Raw genomic sequence first — 18,296 nt, 5'->3', positions numbered from 1 at the left:
CTATCTATCTATCTATCTATCTATCTATCTATCTATCTATCTATCTATCTATCTATCTATCTATCTATCTATCTATCTATCTATCTATCTATCTATCTATCTATCTATCTATCTATCTATCTATCTATCTATCTATCTATCTATCTATCTATCTATCTATCTATCTATCTATCTATCTATCTATCTATCTATCTATCTATCTATCTATCTATCTATCTATCTATTCTACAGCAACTTATTCTACAGCAAGAAGCATGGCTTTCGCCAACGTCTGTCAACAGTGACGCAGCTTTTTGAGGTTGTCTCGTGCTTTCGGCGTCGCAATTAACAACAAGGAACAAATTGATGTTATAGCAAGTGATTTTACGAAGGCTTTTGACCGGGTGTATCACAAAAACTTATTCAGAAATTGTATAAAATCGGAACTAATACACAAATTGTCAAATAGATTCATGCTTACCTTACAAATAGAAAGCAATATGTTCAAATAGCAGGCGAACGATCATCCTCCTTACCTGTTTTATCTGGTGTGCCACAAGGTTTACTTTTAGGACCAATTTTGTTTCTATTATATATAAATGACATTGCTAATGACTTGCATCCTAACATATAACTGCGTCTATTTGCGGATGATTGCCTTATTTACTGTCGTTTAGGAATGCCCAGGATCAAGTGCAGTTGAACGAACTTATGACTGGTGTGTTACGTGGGACATGAAAATTAATTTCGATAAATCAGCTTACATGAATGTATCTAATAAAAAACCCCATTGCTTTTTACTTACAGAACAAATAATAGCCACTTTAACATTCTATTAAGCTGAAGTATCTCGGAGTCACAATCACGCACAATATGAATTGCAACGAACACATTGAAAACATTTGTGGTTCTGCTCAACGCACACTCGGTCTGTTAAGGCCAAAGTTGAAAGATGCTACACCCGTGGTAAAGCTCAAGGCGTGCAAAACAGTTGTACGGGCCACACTGGAATAACCATCTATGGTCTGGGATCCGCGCGAAGTGGGCTTGATAATTAAACTGGAACGAATTCAAAGACTAGCCGCACGATTTATCTTTATTGCTTATCAAAGAAAGCAGTGTGTAACTGCGTTATTATCTCCTGCCGGTTTGCCCGAACTCGCAACGCACAAAAAAATAACCAGGTTGAAATTCTTGTACCAACTCTATAACAATAAATTCAATTAGGACTCCAGACTATACTTGCGTCCCCCTGAACGAGTGTCCCCACGTACAGGTCACCCTCATGCTGTAATGCCCTATATGCCGCGCCTTGATGCCTTCAAATTTTCATTTCTTGTAAAAACAATAGTCGATTGGAAAAACCTTGACGCAGATGCATTTATTGAAGCTCACACAACTCAATCAGTTGAGCGTAAACTGTCATTATCTGTTTGCTGAATTCTTTGTTTGTTTATTGCGGAACTGGCGTTTCGTGTTTGTTGAAAATTCTTTTTTCACCACCCCTGTAACAGCTCGCAAGGGCTAACAGCATTAAAAATAAATAAATAAACAAATAAATAAATAAATAAATAAATAAATAAAAATACTGAGCTCATTCGAAACCATCTTTCCAGACGAGCGTTGCCTACAGCCAACCTACCAGAAAAAAAAGTGCATTCCTTAGTTTCGGTATTGAGGAGGCAGTTTCTGGCTTTATGTGTTCGGCCATAACTGTGGCGCAGGCGGTATTTCTTTGTTTAGGGCAGAAGCGCACGACGAGGAGGAGGTCAGGTACGCAAATTGCGTTCTTTTGAACGCACGCTTAGAAGAGACCGACCGATCCAAGATCTCTGGCTGTAGCGACGTTACGGACTGGACGTAAAGCAAAATGCATATTCCCCTGCAGTTCACATAGGACGAGAGTCGCCTGTACAAATTCCAAATGAAGCGATAGGTGGCTTGGGGTGAAGCCGACTAAGCGTGTACTTCCAGGTGTACTCAAGCTATTGCTGAAAAAGCTTCCGCCACAGATTTTTTTTTTCTTTTCGTTGATTACTCTTATTCTCGATAGCTTTTGCACAATTAGGCAGAAAATAAATATTTTTGCGCTACTTAATGTGTCTTTATTAGTGTATTTACGATCCATTGTAAGATAAATATTTTTTCTTCAGGAACTGTGTTCTACGTTTCACTTTATAAGATTACCACGGTTCGTAAGTACGACGACAATTCAGAAGTGTCTGGGCATCTTGACACGCTCCAAGAATGACGATAAGAATTATTAGATACGAATCGAAAATAGAGGCGTTCAAGAAGTGTATGGCGGCTAGCACGGGACACATTTGACGCATCTTGATGGAACAGTATACGCTACGGTGGGATTTCACAAATAAAATTTTGCGAATCCTTAAGATGTACATGTACGGTCGTGTATCGTGTATGTTCATGTACAATTGTATAATCGTGTTTCGCACACCGTATATAGAAACATTGTATGTTCACTAAAAGTAAATCTGTAAAATCCAGAATTATGTTTTTCTCTGTCCTTCGGCCACATATCGGCGACTCGTGACGTCGCAGCTCCTCACAGCGGGCACTGTAACCTTGACACTTAGATAAGCGCCGTTTGCGAAATGGAGATCACGTTTTCAGAAAAAGTATTCATAATGCTTAAATGCGTGAAGAGTAACGCATAATCATCATTTCATTGTTACCGTAGGAGTGATTTGGTTCCCATCCACGCGTATGTTTTTCGTCTAACTTTGAGAAATACTCATATTGCTTTTCGCACGCTCAATATTCCTTACAGGGAGACGTCAGCCTTCCCGATCCTGGACGGCATCGCCGCAATCCTAACAGTGGGCGTGGTCGCCATCGCTCTCACTTGGTATCTCTTGAAAGAGACGCGTGAGTTCGCATCTGCTTATCAATGACTACTGTGGTTACGCAGCAATGCGTTGTTATACCTTCTAATTTATATTCCACATATACTGCGTGTTAGCGCATGTACAAATGTCCGAAAGCGACGTGCTTGTAGCTTCGTGCAGGATATCTGATATTTACAGGGGGTGTACATATTAAAAATGGGTCCTTTATACAGTCGCATCGAGACAGTTCGCGCTATTCAGTCTTTTGTGATGGATTACTTTCGCGACCAATCGCAATGAAAAATAAAAAATTTCACCTTGTCACCTATCGAGCACTTTCAATTTAAGGGCCATTTCATAATTGCAAGATCAGCGCCAATTGCTAGCGAAATTATTCTCCTTAAAGGGGCACTAAAACGAACTAATAAGTCAGTTTACACTAATAAAGCATTGATTGAGAACTCTGCAGGCAGTCATTTCAAAATAATAGCTTCATTATTAGTTGAGAAAATGAAGATCGAAGTATGAGTACTTGAATATAGCGCCGACACCCGGACGCCGGTACTTCAGTGTGACATCAGGGATTCCAAAGTGTGTTTTCGCTTTTGTGCTGCGTTGGCTGTGTAAAGGCTTCCGAAACTTCCCATATTTATTATTTGGTTCCTTTAGAACACAATGTAGTCAATCTCTACCACTATATACTTAAGTAGGCCCTAGAAGATGCCATCAAAATCCATGTCGTCACAGTGACAGGCGCAGAACTTAAAGGAGGCGTCGCCGGCCATCTGTTGTTCTTGCGCTTTTTCTCGCTTACTAAGTGCCTTATCGTAAAAAGAGTGGTGTTTTTGGGGTCATAGAAAGGTAATTTACTGATGCAGAAGAAATCATTTTTTTCTCTTTACTGTCCCTTTAACAATTATGCCGAGTCTAGCAAAAGGTTCAGCCTGCTACTTCTCAAAATATTGAAGGGTGATGTATACTATACCTATTCTTTTCGCTTTAAATGTGATTTCATATGCGATAGTTTCAGAGTTGTAAACATGACAGTTCGCTTTCTGAAAATTTGCAATTTCCGAGAACATTTATAACAAATTTGCTGTTAACCTCAAGAATCCGCTTGAACAGCACTTTGAATCTGACTTTCTTTTTCTTTTAAGGTCAAGAAACCTCACCAAAATTGGTGCAATGGTACCCGAGAAAAACGATCTCTCCTTTACCATAGACAGAAAGAGAGCGGTTTCGATCAGAGAGCACACGGGTATAGCCGATATTCTTATTGACATTAAGAGAAAAGACAGAGTGGAGCAGGGCATGTAATGCGTAGCTTAGATAACCGGTAGACCAATATGGTTACAGAATGGCTGCAAAGAGAAGGGAAGCGCAGTCGAGGACGGCAGAAAACTGGGTGGGGCGATGAAAACGGGAAATACGTGGGTGCTATAGTTTGAATCGGTTGGCGCCGGACAGGGTTAACTGGATATCGCCGGGAGGGGCCTTCGTCCAGCAACGAACATAAAATAGGCTGATGGTGATGATAAGCAACAGTACCAGCAGCCAGACACGAAAAATGCTAGACAAGAAGGGACGGTTCTCCAGCTGGCGCGGGAGCTTTGACTTCGTCGTCTTCTCCGTTTTTGCTGGGCACGCAATGCCGACTGTTTGCTGGATCAAAACACGAGGTGGCATTATAAAGGAGCCCACAAGGTAAAGCTTTTTAGCTCGGGGGCCGCTGTCATCTGTCTCCTTTCTCCTTCTCTTATTCGGAACACATTCTGTAACTAATAAACAGCCCCTTAGCTTCCATAAGCATTGCAGGTAGTACTTAACCCCATTGCTTCCTCCTACTGTCCGCTAGGATATCACCTAGCCACGTTTGACCTCCAATAGCGACTAAGTTCACCGTTCACGGGACGCGCGTAGTGTTGGATTCATATCCCGCGTTACAACGTGGCTGGTGCGGTAGCCTCCATTACCTGCCGCGCCATTTTTGTCCGCTTGCAAGGCGCAAGGCTGTCCGACACACTACGTTGTGACATGATAAAGCGCCGGACCTATATTTGGCAGCGTTCGCTTTCATCACGTGGTGTTGTTTTCCACATGTTCTCATACTGCACAGCTGGCAACCGATATTACACTTCCGGCTGCTGAAGGCCCTCACACTTTCTTTGCACTCTGAGCATGAAAGCTCTACGTATGTTGACGCAGTTCCATCGGGATCAATACAACTGGTAGTATTTCCCATGCCAAGTGACCACGGGAGGGCGACTTATGATAACTAAATGTGACACTGCATTGGCGCGCATACAGTACCAGAACTAAACAATTTATACCCGAAATGTCCCCGCCCACGATGTTAGAGACACTTTGAGCTCCCGTCTCAGACAACGTCCTGTGATGTCTAGTTTTCGAAAGACCCGCCACAATTCACGCACTAACACCCAGCATCATGTGCTTGCGTGCCTGCAACGTCTTACCTGAACTGAACTAAATGAAAAAGCAAAGACAAGGTTCGCGTGTCCGATTCAAATGAGCGAAGCTTTGTCCGACATCGTACAGGCGCAGTAATGACCGATATTACTGTCTCCAATCTCCGTTCGTTGAAAGCGCACGACTATTGGACAAGCGAATGTGCTGGCTCATCGGCGCTCTTATATGAATAATTTTTCGCTTATTTTATTACTGTGATATTGCCATAGTAATTATGACACATTTAAAGCTTTTCGCGCTTCGCAGTTACGGCGACCTGAAGGCGAAGTTATAAGTGTTTTATACATCTGGAATACTCAAATCAACTCCGTAGTTCCTTCGTAAATCTTCTTTAACTGCATGAAATCGGCTCGAAACAATAAATGTTTCCATTGCCTCTAACATCAGATGCCGTTTGGAACGGGTTTTCGGAAAGAGACGTTTGTGCAGCTGATTTCAGGTTTACGGCTGAGCTTCGTCGAATTTATTTTTCCCGGACATCCTTAAATGACAGCTGCTGTGGTAAGATATTCGCGTAGTACGGCGTTCTAAAACCGTGCCAAAAATCCACGCCAGTTGCCACTCCCAGTCTTTATAGTTAGCTGTAGGCTTTCATACTCCGAATTTCTTTGTTATAAGATATGTTTCTAGGAGAGCTCCGCATTATGGGTGATGCGTGCTACTCCTCCTTTCTTAGGCAAACAGTACATATCAAAATAAGCCTGCTCAAGGAATTCTTGTGCTTGGCGCATTTTTTATGCTCTAGTTTTTGTCTCAGAAAGCTTTCTTTCTCGCACGCCGACAGCAGCCGAAAAGGAGCCGCCGAACCCACTGATGACTACGAAGAAGTCGACCCTGTTGCCGACCACGTTGCCGATCACCCCCAGCTTGACGACGACAGGTAAACTGAAGATTCCTTCCAACGTGTAGGCGTGCACACTGAACATAAAAATGTTTGCTTGAGGTTATATATATATATACAGTGATAAGCCAACAAAGACACCAAGGACAACATAGGGGAACTTACTTGTACTTACTAATTGCATTAGGCGAAATGATACATGGCAGTGAAATTGGATGAAAGGACAGCTTGCCGCAGATGGGTAACCATTCCACGTATTCGCATCGCACTGGTAATGCGAAGACGCGGGATCATTCCCCAGCTGCGGCAAATTGTATTTTTTTTTCATCCATTGTCACTGCCATTAATTCATTATTTCTTTATTTGAATTAGTAGGTAGAAGTAATTTTCTCTATGTTGTCGTTGGTGTCGTTGTTTGTTGGCTTCTCATACTGTGATTAATAGAAACCGGGCCCCTCGGTTAACTCCCTTTCTTCTCGTTTATTATATATATATATATATATATATATATATTGAACCAGACAAAATAAAACCAAGGTGTTAATTTTTTTACGGAGACAACCGCCCGAAAGCGAAAATCAATGCAACGGAGGAAAACACATGCAATCTTTTATCCCTGTGTTAGCCGAACACCTATCTTCGTCGTTAAGCCTTTGATCTTGTACCAATTTAGCCAGTGCGACGAATCTTGAGGCATCTAAACTATAGGATATTTCTGCGTGTGTACAAAATGCGGTCCTCGGAGTATTAGCCAGCTACGACCAGGTCTAATGCACAGACGTAGTGCACCCTTTAAAACCCAGGCGCACCATTTCCTTCTGATTTCGTTACATTGGTCGATTTTGTGTTTGTGTCTGTTTTTTCTGTGTTGTTTAAATGATAGTTGTTTAAATATTGTTTGAGTTCAACAAGAAATTGTCAGCTGCGCGCCTGTCTTCGTCGCCATACGTTTTTTATTCTATGTAAACGCGCACTCCTTATCACACTGGAGGACTCATTAGCAAATAAAGGAATCTTATCCTCCTGCAGTTAATCTAAACCGAGTAAACGAGCGCCTGTAGACGTGACGGAACCAACTTCGTTCGTCCGCCAAAGATCTTCGTCGCCTTAAATCTGGCGCTTGCATTTCGTTTCTTTCTTCTCTGCACCAAAGGTCTGCTTTAACAAAATTAAAGGCAAATACTTCTATAATAAAAACTGTAAATCAGCGTTTTTCAACGACAGTACTGGGGTCTTTACGTTTGACCCGGAAGATGCACTGAGGGCTAAGGTGAGTCAAACCTCATAAGAGTCTTTGTTTCAGGAGCAGCAGCTCCTGGGCGCCCGTTCCCCCGCCAAGCGTCGGCGTAAGCGATCGCACAAGCGCAGCGAAGGATGAGCGAACGAACGAGGAGCGCTGCGGGAGATGAAAGACGCGAGGAGAGAAGCAGAGAGGAGGGTGCAGTGGAACGATGAGGCGGAGAGGGGAGGAGGGTATGGCGAAAGCGTGAAAAGAAAAGCGTAGTGCGGCGACTATGCCTACGAGATGGCGCCAGCTTAGCGTTTGTTGGTGAGGGAGTCGGTCGGCGACGGCTGCTGTGAATCGTGCCCACGAGTGACCCACGCGCTGGCTCTCGTGATCTCCAAATTAGCGAAGCAGTCACGCTAAACCTGGCTCCGTTTGCAACGTGCTGCACGAGATGGATTGTTCGCGCCAGCCATTCTGTTGCGAAATGAAAACACGTATAAAGCTGCGCTCAAATTTTGCATTAGGGAGTACGGTAATCCTCGGTGAATTTTTGTTGTAGATTGTTAGGTGGCGTGTTGTGTGGGTATATACGCCAAATAGAGAAAATGAGCTTACAGACTTTCTTTTGTTCTATTTTATTTTTTTTCCATCCCTGCCAAAGCAGAGATATTGCGTTGCAGATCTTATACCGCGCACAGCGTAACGCCAGCGAAACGCATCAATTTCGTGTCAGATCGGCAACGAGAACATCCTTTTCGTATAAGGCCGAGCGTCGTTCTCATCGTGACCTGCGAGTGAGAAATCCGGGGACTTTTCACACGGGACTCATGCTTCTAATGTGTGCTAGCCTAGGTACTACGGAGGACCGTGCGCATTGCTTTCGTGTGCCGCTTACACTTCCAAACTGGATCACAGTGATAGTTGCGGTGTCTGCAATGGCGAGCGAACGTTTTTTGTCGTCAGTGGCGTTGGCCCGTGCCATTGTGGCGTACGTGGCGTCCACTCGGCCGCTTCGCAGTGCGTGTTAGGCGCTCTGCCTTGCAGTGCCACGTTGTTGTGCCGCATGGACACGTCCTGGGCTCAGCACCATCCAGTCATGAACAAGAACACAACAAGCGCAATTTAAATGACCGAAAATCGCAGCAACCAGGTCTCATTATTTACTGGTTTGCGGCCGCTAAAGCAGTATTTACCGAACCTCGCCTCTACACCTGCCCCTTCCCGTAGTTTGCTTCCCTTGACAGTAAATCACCTTGTCAAGCCTGGTGGGGAAGCACACAATGAAAACAACTACTGGCGAAGTCAAACGGGAAAATATCATAATTGTACACGTTTGAAAAAAAAAATCAGGAAACGAAAGAAAACTGTCTAGCATGCCATTTGGACCAGGGACTTTAAATTTAGGAGCACAGTGCTGTCGCCGCTACGACACGAAGCACCAGGAAAGAGTATCTTATTTAGGAGTATTTACCTGCGGCCGCATAGTGCAGGTCGGCTAGAGAAAGACGGAGTAACGCGCGTCGTCCTCCGTTACAGTATCGTCTCTAGGGAAAAGGCAGACTCCGAGAACCGAGATTCCCTAGATATCCGTCTGTCAACTCATGCATGCGAGCGACCCCCGGGCAAATCCGAGAAAAAACGTCTGTCGCCAAGCGCACTGTGTGCGTCAACGGATGTCACGCACTTGGTAGAGGGATATCTGATATCCTCGTGTGAACACTGTTATCGAGTTCTATAACTCGGGGAAAGCCACGCCTACTGAATCAAAATTTCTTGAATGTAGTCTCCGATTTGCGCGCATACCGAAATGTGCTTATCTAACCACCCACCGGCCTGGCTTACTGGGAATGGCGTTGCGTTGCCGGCCACACTGCTTTACTATAGGGGCGAAATGCAAAATTTGTCGTGCGCCGTGTGTTTGGTGCACCTTAATTGAAGAACCCATGTCCAACGCTCCATAACATCACTTATTACCTTCTATGCCAGAGAGTCTTAGACGATTGTGTTTGTCATGGGATGTGAATAGCGTGCGAAATGTGCTTGCGCAGGAATGTTTTTACGGGGACACGATTACTCCTGCATGTAGTGCGTCTGCATAGCGCGCATCTGCGTATTGGAAAAAGTGTATATTGTAGCTCATTCCATTTCATCATAGTCACCTGCCGTCTACCTCTCTGTCTTATCGGCGTCTCCCACTTCCCCTCACTCCGGTGAGGAGTAGCCGGCTAGAAGCAGGCTGTCCCAGCCGGCCTCTCCTCCTCTCTCTTCATTGAAATCTCCTCCCCCTCTTTAAAGAACTCAAGGGGCTCAAAATCATTGCGTAATCCCCAATAATGGCATTCTTCGTGACGAAATTGCTGTTCTGGCAGGCAGGACTCCGGAATTCGATTATTTATGCGTGCCTCGCCTAATCAAATTACGAGTATAAGGTTTGCCGTGAATGACCGGAATGGAGCGGGAAGATACGGAAGGATCATGCGAGAAATGCCGTAGTCGACTTCGACAATCGTCTACGGTAGCTTCTTCCCGCAGTTGTTTGTCATACAAATTGGGAAGTCATTGTTGTACAATGTCATTATGGGAAAATTCCTTGTACCGACATGCAACCGAAACCGGAGTCTGTGAGATAATTTATTTAATATGTTGCAACAATGATATCAGATGTACCAAATCTGATATCTTGACACGAATATCATTGCGACTAAGAACGCTTTCCCGTGAGCGCGGTAGAAAAACAGCAACAAAACTGTTTACTGCAGATATCGCCGTCGCATCTCTTAATGCTAAGAAAACACTTGTTTCAAGCAATAATATATATATATATATATATATATATATATATATATATATATATATATATATATATATATATATATATATTCTTTGCCACAAACGCTTCATCTTGAATTTGGAAAAGACTACCAATTAGAGACTTTTAGCGTGTCCGCCATTCCGGCAAGCGTGGGCAGGTTGGGTGGATTGCCGGATATGCGGGGGCGCAAACGTGAGCGGCCGGATCGGTGGAGTTGCCTGGTGGCGGAGAGTTCAACCACACAAACACAGAGCGAAAATTGCAGTAACCCACCATATCCTGCTTCTCTACTGGTGCAAATTTGCGGCAGTGGCGTAATTGTGAGCACGATTACGCCCCTCTCGAAAATTTACACCAGCAGCTAAGCAGAATATAGTAATTACGTCTCTCTTTGTGTGGTTGAGCGTTGCGCCACCAGCTGGCGCAACCAGTCCGGCAGCTCACGTTCGCGCCCCTGCTCAACCGGGAAGCAGCCAACACTTCCCGGAATTCCGGATGACCTAAAATTCTGTATTGCTAATGACAGCGCTTACCACATGAGCGCGAGAACGTAGCCATTTCTTAAGAGAATTGAGGTAGACGGATGTAGAAAACAGCGTGAACGACGCAACACATTGATTATCAGAGCTACGATACACGCATGCGCGTCAGGCAATCAAGCCAGCCGTAAGGAGCTATTCTCGTGAGCTTGCTTCTAAATCGCTAAATGGAAATAAGAGTGGGACACATTACGCGCTGTGCTATCAAAAACATGGCTGCTTATGCAGAAAGGCGATTACTTTTTTCCGGAAAGGCCCAGGATGCTTTCCTAACGCGGAATTAATTTCCACTTTCTATGCGATGTGCTTCAAGTTCTGTGCACTCTACATTCTGTCGCAGATGTGTGCCTACAAGGAGAGAGTAAAGAATTTGAACTTCAGCATCGCCGGGTACGACATTGATGCCGACGAGTCATCTGCCCCGTGCAATAAGGTCAAATACACGAGCCAGTACAGTAAGCTGAAGCTGCTCAGTAAGCTGGTGGACTTCATGAAGTACACCAACGAGAAGGACTGCAATAGTGTCTCCTAGCAAGTGTTGACATTCGCTACGGTGCGTGGCGTAGGGAAAGGACCTTATGCCTGATCGTCTGCTACGATTAGTGGTGAAGACTGCACATTTTCTTGTGTTTGGATATACCTCTTCCTTTTATAATGTAGCTACCCTGTGGTATTTATGCTACATGTATACTGTACCTTAGTTTCATAAGAGAGTCCTTGTGTAAAGACTCCATTGTGTGATAGAATACGTCGGTCATTTCATTGCGATCACTGCCTTATGTATCTTTCTTTCGACATGCGAAATGAATTGAATGTCCATTGTTCAATAGGAAAAGAAGAAATACAAGAATGCGCTAAAATATATTGCCATTAAATTGGTAAAATAAACAGTACGAAGCTCTTAGAATCGTAAGCAAGAGGAAATACAAAAGTCACAAAAGTAAGGGCAATCTAGAAAACAAAACAAGAAGGAACAAACAATACGAGGCACGTGTCAAGGGACCTTTTGCTTATCAAGGTGTATAGTTAAATTATCGTAAAACTTTATGTATTACAATATCAACGAAATTTGATTATCACCATAGGCTACCACATTTTCAACAATACGGTTAGAAAAGAAGAACACATACATTTACATTTATGAATAAAAACGTGAAAAAAGTAATAAAGAAAGAAGCACACAAATAGGCAGCATATTACACACAGCTCGTAAAAATAAAATTACCAACGCTTGCTCCCAACAATAGGGTCGCAAACATTCCAAATGTACAACAAATCAGAAAGCAGACTATAAGGTTAAATAAATGTATAACATTGCAACACTTGCGCGTGCTTTCGCACATCGTAGGTATGGATGTAACATCGATCTGGAGAGAAAAATACCCAAATAACTAAACTTAACCATCAGCTTCACAAAATAACCAAACATAACCTCTGAGGCGTAAGTAGATAAGCGTGGATCACCTTACAAAAAGCGCTACTGAGCGGCATTATTCTATCATGCTGGTAATAACATGATCTGTATCCATTAGCTGAGGAACCATGTGTGCAAGTTTTTGCCTGCCGTGATTTGACCGGATTCTCTCAGTCTACAGTTAGCGTATTTGAAACTATAGGCATGTTATTTCCAAAAGTAAGCTTCACGGAATGCATTCTTGCTTCAGGTGATTTGGTCGTAAATATTTGTCCGCATTTTATTGTAAAAATATTTTCAAACGTTACATTGTGGTGCTTGTGAAAGATCTGGGCGGAATGCGTTCGCCGAGGAACGCCTTCATCTATGCCTACGATTGTCTTTTGCAATGTATGAGAACTTTACTCATTTGAGCCACTGTGCCCCAAATAACAAACTAGAAGATTCCTCACAACACTAGCACATAATAAAGCCCCTTTGCTACTCAAAGCGGCAATAAACACCTTTTTTGCATTACACTTGAAGAGTGTGAAATATCTGAACGAAGTTTGTTGACGTGAAATGGCCAGTTTAGGGTTTCACGGAAATTAATGCCGAGCAACTTATGACATGCAGCGCGTTCAATGAAAACCCCTCGAAATGTAACTTTAATTTTGCGGAGTATACATCTTTCTCTAAGTCGAAAAACAACCTGTCATGTATTTTTAGTGTTTAGCTCAAATTTGTTTTTGTTTGTTATTTTGTTTTTCTAGATTACTTGAATCATTGCCACAGAAAACCAAGTTTGCGTCATCAGCGTATGTAATGATGTTCGGTGTTAGTGGTATACATACGATATCATTTACATACAACAGGAGCAAGAAGGGGCCACTTATACACCCCTGCGGGACACCGTATATTACTTTACCCGTTTTTTGATATTGCCTGCTGCGCGCCAGTGCACTGAACTCAATATATGTGATCACGAACATCTTATTCCGTGTTCGTTTGGCTTTTCTAAGAGAATTTCGCGCTTGATGACATCAAAGGCTTTCTGAATATCGAGAAATATTCCAGTTGTGGGAAGTTTCTGCCCAAAATTATCAATTAATTTGGCTTTATATTAGCAACTTTTTCTCGGTACATTTATTTTTCTGCAATCCGAATCGGTGCTTTGTTACAATATCCTTCAATGTAAATAAATAAATAAATAAATAAATAAATACATAAATAAATAAACAAATAAAGAAAGAAAGAAATTGCATTTCGTTGATTTCATAGAAAGAGGAACGCCGAATGAAAGCTGCGTTCGGCAGCTTCTATTTCAAGTAAATTGAAATTGGTTCTGGCATGGCAAGGTCTGTATATTTGAAAATATCGGCAACGTAGACATTGGCATACAGGTATCCATGCACTTTTAGTCGCCAACTTTGTAGATAGCATAAACTCTGGCTATCTTGAGCTTATAGGAAAATATTCAGTGCAAGGAATCAAGTTGCATGTATATAAAATGGTAAGCTAATATACTGAGAAACTGCTTATAATGACCTGCTTTTATACCATAATCACAAGCTGCACAACTATTCCGCGTGTTCATCATGAATAAATTCGTCTTCGATTCATGGGTGGGAGCCGCAAAAATTGATTCCTTATTGTCATTTGTGATGTGCAATTTATACGGATTATCGGCATTCATCTCAGAAAATGCCCCTGATCTTAGAAAATAGTCATTGAACATAACAGCAAGCATTGCTCCTGAGCAAAATTTGCCCTCCGGTAAAAGTTCCGAAATAGTATATGTGTTCGCTCTTCACAAAACACCGTTCAGAGTATTCCAAATTGTTTCCTGATCATTTATAATGCTTGCAAACTTATTTTCGTAGTAGTTTATGCATGCCCACTTTATATAAGGTCCTAACATATCCCTTGTCTGCTCAAACTGAAGGAAGTACGCCATCGGTTTTGTATTGATAAAGATGTTAAGTAGGTTAGATAGCTCTTTCATTCTTTTGTAAAAGTGAGGCTAAAAGTGATCCATGCCTTTCTCGCTTTTTTGTCTGTCTTTTTTAATACAGGTGGGAATCACAGTTATGAAATCTAACTTTCACCAAAATATTTCCTACGCAAATACAGCGTCAGTGATTTTGGGAATTTGGCTCTTGTGAGCTTCAGAAACTAATTCTTTAAAAGTCTTGATCTTCTCGGTGGTAATGTATCTGTAATAAGTTGAAGCAAATCTTTTTCGCTGACTTGTGTGTGATGTGATGAATGCGAAAATTGGTAAGTGGTCGCTGACTCCAGGTACAAGAATGCCAGCACGCCTATAATTTTTGCAGTTGGTGAAACACAACTCAAGAAGAGTTTCAGCATACCCTGCCACTCTGGTAGGCACCTGAACTTTGTTATCATAACCAAAACACAGCAGTCTAAAAAAAATTTGAGCTTTAGCGAGCTGCGCCATGTATGCACTAGATATATGCGGCTCTTCAATGAATCTCTCGGCAACCTGCATTGCTTAGTATGAGCCATTGAGTGTGCACCAAGCGAGAACAATTCTCAGCCTTTGCATAGGCAGGCACGCCATGCTTCTCGTCTCGGAGGCTACGCTCAGACTTGGCGGCAGTGCCACTAGATGGCAGATTGTATCCAAAAGAAGCGCATAGAGGAGCCCAGCGCTACATGACGCGTTTCTCAGGCGCCATGGATTTCGGAGGACACTGGCAGGCTTCGCTGTGGCGGCACTAGATGGCGCCCAGTGTTCTTAGGGAAGCGTGAAAGAGGCATCCCGCTGCAGCGCACACCTCCTACATACCTCGTTCTGACGGTGGCAATACTTTGTGTCATTATATTTATTCAATGCTAACGCATTACCGTCCACAATCATCGTAGGTTGCTTCTGCGGCAATTTCTTTCCTTTTGCGATTTTTACACTGCCACACTAGCACTTTACATCGATATTGCGACAATTTTAAGATGTCACCAGCAACTGAAACTAATGCAGTATTTGGGTACCGGACCCAGAAAAGCGGACCCCCAGTTCGTTTAGGTTGTTTTTCATCAAATTGGACGAACGTTTGAGCATAGCGTCCAGAGAACAAGTATTTGCAATCACCGGACTGACCAGTTCAAAAGGCGAAGAATGATAGGGAAGCACCGGCTTGGTAGCACCACGTTGGTAACTCCAACATGGTGGTCGCCAAGGTGCAGACCGAGGTGCATAAGCCATAGAGCTTTCCTTCGATAGGCAGTTGATGCGTCACCTGTAGCGGCATAAGACACTGTTTAACAAAGTAAATTTTGCACCGCTAGGCTGAGCACTTATGTAGAACAATAAATTAAGAATAAGAAGTCACGAATGCGTTTAAACATTCTATTTACATTCTTCTTTTCTCGCAATGGGGACGTCTTGTTCTTGTCTCGTACATAGCAGGTCAAATCACTGAGAATAAGAGAGATGCAAGACCCGATGTACAGAAAAGACTTTCGAAGATACCGCCTTCCATTTCAACTTGCAAAACTTGATCAAATAAAAGCATACAATGATGCTAAAGAATGTGTTTTGTCCTCAATTGGATTGTAAAACTTTATTTGTCCAACCGATGTAGGGAAGGCTTTAAGCCTTCCCACCTAGACGACGGCCAGGAGTCCTTGGACCCTAGCGGCGGTTTCGGCCAGTCAAACGGTCTTCAGTTGAATCTCCGGATCGGAGCTGAATAATAAGGTCTCCCATTGTTCTAAAGACGTTATTCTTCCCTCAGAGGGAGCCGGTGGACATTCCCACAGAATGTGATTAAGATTAGCCCTGGCTTTACATAGCTCAATAATTTCGTGCACATATTTATCTTGGTGCCTGGCCACAAATACACAAACACGAAACAAAGGAGTGCCGCCGATTCGTGGCATTGAGCAGACAGAGAACCGTCACGGTAATCCCTTCACATTTAAACGATGCCCTCTTGAGCGGTCATTAAGACATCGTCCTGCCTGTCCTGTCTGCTTGATATCGCAGGATAGCGGTAACTCGTACACCACTCGCTCTTCACAATTCACAAAAAGGATTTCGATGTATTTTGGAACGTCCAACCGCAGACTTCCGCCTCGGGTCTGTCAACCGAGACACTCTGCTAATTTTTTTAGGAGCTGAAGAAACAACTCTCGTGTTCACACGGCTGCTATTTTTTAAAGACATCGAGCCGTCCTGTGGAGGTGGGGCTCAGGGAAATATACGTGCGAAATCACTATTGAGGCACAAGCTATCAATGGGAGTGGTGAAAGCTGTGTAAGAGCTCCGTCTATCGACCTGCTAGATAAAGCTGCATTTTTCGAAAACCTGTGTTGTTTCCTGTCATTTGGAGCAAGTCAGATTAGATATTTTGTATTTAGCCTAATTACTTAATTTGGTATTAGTAGTTCTCAACATAATTATTCTATTCTGGGCCAAAGTGTAAATGAGAAACCTCTAGGCTATCCCTAGAAATCCTTAAACCAGCTTTTTGTTGGTCAATACGCCCTGCCTAAAGGTTTTTCTCCAAGCCTGACAGAAAACCTACGAAATACAATAAAGTGCACCGTGACTGCATGCATGCGATCCGCATGCGAACAGAACCTAATCAATTCCTTTAAAGGCAATAGAAAGAAAAGATATTCCACTGCCCCTTTGCCATCGAAATAAATTTTCGCTATTAAGAACGTCAATTTTCAGCTTATTCCTAGCTCTCTTTTTTCATTTTTTTGCAGTCCACAGTCCATTAACAAGTCTCGCTATAACTGGCCAGAGCATCAACAATTATCTGGATAAAGTATACATATATATATTTATATATATATATATATATATATATATATATATATATATATATATATATATATATATATATATATATATATATATATATTAAGCGATTCTCGTCAGAAAGCTGAAACGTGCACGGTCGAGCGATCATTAGTGACCGCTCGACCATGTGGTGCACAGTCGTGCATCATGTACATAATTTATGTAATGCGTACACAATCCTACTACGTTGGCTATATAAACTCACGATTCGATTTGGCAACGGGTGGAGGGCAAACCAATTTTTACGACACGTGGCTACGGTTTGAGAAACGCACCGTTCCACTGTACTCATGACGTGTATATTCGGTACAGATCTGTTCTGCAAACTGTCCCAAGCTTTACTCACTCGTTCTTATTGCTGTTGTCGTCACTATTGGCGTCCTTTTTGTCGGAGAAGTTGGAATGGGGGCTCCTTCAGTGTTTCCACATGCAAATGCAATGGCAAAACGTATTCACCAAATCTTATTTATTTATTCAGTTATTTATTTTATTTATTTATTTATTTATTTATTTATTTATTTATTTATTTAGCCTACCTTCAGGGCCATTACGGAATTATAGAGGAGAGTGGTTACAAGTGGTTGAATTCACCAAACTGGAGTTAAATGGAAAACGATAGTTGTAGAAAAACAAATAAATTGTGCCCGATTTTCAACTCTTCCCGCAATACTGGGGTGCCCCTGCCCCAAGAAACTGAGATCTGAGCGGAGGCATAGGCGATGTATGATATAAATATTTGCAAGATGATCAAATCCAATGTAAAGTTTGATGTACGAATTATACATATGATATATAATGGCTGCTTTTTTTAGCTACACCAAATTTTCAAAAATTGTGTGGCAGGTAGTACAATTCTGATCCTTGATCTAAATATTGCTCCATCAGGCAACCATTACTTCTAAGAGAAATCAAATACTTCACGATTTATAACCGGTGAGTTCGCAAGGAGTATTCGCTTGGAACTAATTCTCAGGACTGCACCAGTTTCGTGATATTTAGTTTCAAATTGTCCGACGAAATGCACTGGTGTTCCGGTTACTTTTGTGCGTCAATGAATAAAATAGCGTTTTCTTTAAAAAGAAGTCACACGAACGCCGTGCATATTGTTGGAGACTTCGAAAATTTATACTTAACGTCCATTATACTTACACGCGCCCCTTACGTGGATTTATCGAGAAGTTCATTACGAAGCTAAAATATAAAAAAAGTGTGTTTGCCCCTTGAAGTCGCCATTTCGTTTTCCGTTTGCGACCATTCTCTGCGTACGCTCCTCGCGTGGGAGAAAGTGGTGTAGGTGCTCGACGCTTAGCATATGTCCGGCTGTTGAGGGTGAG

At 42.5% G+C, this 18,296-nt stretch overlaps 1 long non-coding RNA gene across 1 annotated transcript; it reads left to right on the top strand.

Moving 5' to 3' along the window:
* The first annotated feature begins 2,776 nt into the window (after positions 1 to 2,776).
* LOC129384270 (uncharacterized) lies at positions 2,777 to 13,310 on the top strand. The gene is made up of 3 exons (XR_008612003.1): positions 2,777 to 2,868; positions 6,100 to 6,195; positions 11,076 to 13,310. It is a non-coding gene; the product is annotated as an uncharacterized lncRNA (long non-coding RNA).
* Positions 13,311 to 18,296: the final 4,986 nt, after the last annotated feature.

This window comes from Dermacentor andersoni, chromosome 8 (assembly GCF_023375885.2).
Source record: "Dermacentor andersoni chromosome 8, qqDerAnde1_hic_scaffold, whole genome shotgun sequence".
Lineage (NCBI taxonomy): Eukaryota > Metazoa > Arthropoda > Arachnida > Ixodida > Ixodidae > Dermacentor > Dermacentor andersoni.
Note: the sequence above shows the minus strand (reverse complement) of the source record. Positions and strands in the feature narration are given on the sequence as shown.